This window comes from Protopterus annectens, chromosome 10.part0, assembly GCF_019279795.1.
Source record: "Protopterus annectens isolate FY-2018-M chromosome 10.part0, PAN1.0, whole genome shotgun sequence".
NCBI lineage: Eukaryota > Metazoa > Chordata > Ceratodontiformes > Protopteridae > Protopterus > Protopterus annectens.
Window position 1 is genome coordinate 1556021184 of NC_056744.1, and position 3989 is coordinate 1556025172.

Here is a 3989-nt window from a genome sequence, read left to right on the forward strand (position 1 = left end):
ATTCAGTTTCAGTATAGTTTATATATCTTCACCCCAGCTGATCTCAGGCTGTAATGTCTTTATTATTCTGGGCAGGAGTGTTCACTCATTTCTGTAAGGAGCAGGAATTTGGCGACAGGTGCATGGTCTATGAGGCTGTAGAGTTTTTTTCTTTTCTTTTACAATACTATCCTTTTCTGCAAAGGTCAGATACTCATAATTTTTCACCCGCATCTTATCCCATGAAGCAGCTTGGCTGCTCCTTTTTCACTGCTTGGGTTGTGTGTGGCAAGACCTACCTCAGCCTCCAGTAGAATGTGCTTTCTCAGTGCCTAAAAGCTGGAAAATCACAACTCATTCCAGTCTCCCACAATCAGCCTCTAGGGCAGACAGGTCTTTATTAGTACCAAGGTTAGCAGTGGTGCATGTAGATATCCTGTCCTATAAAAATTTAGGCAGCCCTTTTTTGTTTTCATAGTTTGACACTTTTTTATTGCACATAAAATAATAAATGAAATGTCAGTCACTGTATAATGAAAGTGCAATGTGTTATTGTAGATAAAATATAAATAGAAACATATTTTTTTTTCTTAATACTACTATGGCAGTCACAATATGATTGTGAGTTAATCCCTTGCTAAGGCATGTCCCCTTTACTGGGCACGACATACTGTTGTAGTCTATCAGCAAATGATTTCAAGATGTCTCTAGTTGATTTTAATTTGATTTGCTGCAGCTTAAACAACTTGAATGAGCATGGCAAGAAAAAAAAATCCTGTCTTGTATGCCATTCATATGTTTTAAGAATAGGCCTATCTTTGGAAAAGTGATTAAGACATAAGATATGAAGTGATCTGAGCTACTTGTATGGAATGTTTTTATAAAGATAAGACTGTTAAGAGAATATGTATGGGACATGCCAAAAATATGCAGAGAATGCCAAAGATAATTTGTATTGAGGGTATACTGTTGATTTATTAAGATCTGCAGCTTATCCTGTAGAAAGGGAAATAGGCAAACTATGTGAGCTAAGAAGTCTTCATCTGTTCCTTCTTATCATAGGATCATAGGAAGTTACTAGGCTAATAGCCTGTACAAGCCTAGCCAAGTTCTACCCTTATTTCCACGATCAGCAACTAATGCCTGTGTCCAAGAGTGACACAGGTGGAACCCCCTGGGGTGAATTTATGGTTACCCATCCAATCGTCCAGATTGCGTTTGAAAAGGGCCAGTGAGGGGCTCTGTTTGACATGAAGTAGGAGTTTGTTCCAAAGGTGTGGTAATCTCTGGCAGACAAATCTGACCCTTCCAGCAGGTTGTATTAATTTCACATACCAGGTTAAGGTCTTATAGGTTCATAGGTTGTGTACTTGGCTAATGGCCCTGGAGCCTTTACAAGCCTTGCCCATAGGATTATCCAGACATCATGCCACCCGATCTTAGTTCCTAGTGCCTGTGTGAGTAGAGCCACTGGAGTGATCCCCAAGGTGAATTTTCTATTTCCCATCCACTCATCAAGATTTCTCTTGAAAAGGGCCAGTGAGATGCTCTGTTTGACATGTATGGGAAGTCTATTCCATAGCATGGTCAGTCTCTGGGTTATGAACCTGTCCCTCCAGCACATTCTGTTGATTGTGGTAATGAGGGTGAGGTCCCTGGAGCACATGGTGCGGAGGGATTGGGATTTCTTCAGATGCAGCATTTCTAACAGGGCTGGGTCAGACATAGCTTTGTAAGTCAAACAGAGATCACCTCTAAGGAGGCGATATGAGACAGAGAATAGTTGGGAGTTTTTTGAGTCTGTCCATATAGAACAAGTGTTTAAGGCCTAGGATCCTCTTTGTGAGGTACTTTTGCAGCTTCTCCACTTGTTGCAGGTGTCTAATGAGGTGCATGCCAAATGGGGCATTGTACTCGATGATTGTCCTAATGAGGGAAGAGTAGAGGGAGATAGTGACCTCTTTCTTCCTGGATGCAAAACCCTTGGTAATGAGATGTGCCACATGGAAGGACTTTCTGACCATAGTGGCAATGTGGTGGTCAAAAAAGCGGTTGCTGTCACCTGTGTTTCCAGATCTCTTATAGCGCTGTCTGTGTTCAGTGGACTAACATCAATGTGGTAATTCATGGGAACAGGGTTTTCCCAAAGGGGATGATGACACATTTTTGGCAATGAGCTTAAGACCATGGTTGTGACACCAGTCGTTAGTCTCAGTGAGGCCTTTCTGTAGGATGTCAGCATCACTTGGGGAGTGAATAATAGCTCCCAACTTGCAATTGTCTGCAAACTTTGTCAGCCGGAGTATCTTCGTGTTGGCCTGGACTTCAGAGAAGTAGATACCAAACAGGAGTGGACCCAGGACCGAACCCTGTGGGACTCCACTCATGACTGGTTGGCAGTCTGACTTGGAGTCAGCTACTTTCACACTGTGGGTTCTATCTGTGAGCCAGTTTGCAACCCACCTAGTGATATAGCGGTTGATGGCTAGCTTACTGACGTTTTCCTGAGTGGGGAATGGTATCAAAGGCTTTGGCCACATCAAGTTAGACTGTATGAACCACCTTGCCTTCATCCACAGCTCTGGTGATGACTCAAAGAAGTCAACCAAGTTGAGCAGGCATGATCTACCCTTCACAAATCCAAACTGTGTGAGATCCAGAGTTTGGAGATTCCCTATATCCTTGTTTGTTAGGTCCATGATGATGCATTCCATAGCTTTCCATATCAGACTAGTCAGGCTAATGGGGCAATAGCTCCCAGGGTCTGTAGTCACTCCTCCTTTGTGGCTAGGGATGACTGTAGCAGTGTGCCATTCAGTAGGGACAAAGCCTGAGATGAGGCTGTGATTGAACAGGGCACACAGTTGAGGTGCCAGTTCACTCTGTAGTTCATGTAGAACACAGCCAGGGATATTGTCAGGTCCCAGAGAAGCTGTATTCTTGGCCTTGGACAGTGGTGTTTTAACTTGTGCAGCAGTAATACTGGGTGCCTGGCAATCTCCTTCTAACGTGATAGGTCCTTTGGGGGGTAAAGTTGGCATTGAATCCATCAGCCAGTATATTGACAATATCTTTTGGCTCGGTGTAAGAGGTACCTTCTGCAGTAGATCAGAGCAAATCTGGGTATTGCCATGGAGATTCTTTACATAACTATAGAAGGCCTTGTGGTTGTCTTTACTATTTGCTGCTATTCTGTTTTCATAGCTAGCTTTAGAGGATTTGATGAGGGATCTCAACTTTTGTTGAGGCTGATAAGGGAGTTTTTCCAGTCTTGGGACTTCACCCTATTCCACATCAGTTTCCTCCTTCTGTTGTAGAGTTTGTTTATGGCAGGCGATCACCAGATTGGCTTCCTTTTTTTGGAGGAGAGCTTCTTGGTTCTATTGGGTATGGCAAGATCCATGCATTTGTGTACGTGTTCGTACAGTGCATTAGTGTATGATTCGGCGGTCATGCAACTATTCTCCGTTTGCATGGGTGCCATGAAGTTAGCCACCTCTGTTTTTAGGAGCCCAAAGTTAGCTTTGGAGAAGTTTTTCATGGTGGTTACCTTTGCAGGGTGGGTGGGAGGGATGTGGATTTCCAAGGTGATTAGTTGTGGTCGGATCTAACCAGGGAGGAGTTGACTATTGGTGTAGAGCAACAGTCGCCCATGTTAGTAATGACCAGGTCAAGAATGCTGCTACCCTTAGTGGGGGTAAGAACAAACTGATCCAGGACATTGAAATTAATGAATTCCAGGAAACGTTGGGCAAGTGTATTGGCACATGAGTAGTTTTCCCAGTTAATGGAGGGATAGTTGAAGTCGCCCAGTATGAGAGTGTTAGATTAGACCCTAATATTTTCCAGGGTGCTTAGGAATGTGGAGTGTGAGTCTTAGGACAAGGTTGGGGACCTATAGCAGGCTACGACCTGAATTGCTGTCTTACCCAATGTTAGCTGCACCTGACATATCTCTGATGTGTTATGTTGGGCTACCAGTCTGCAGGTGTGCACATCCTTTATGAATA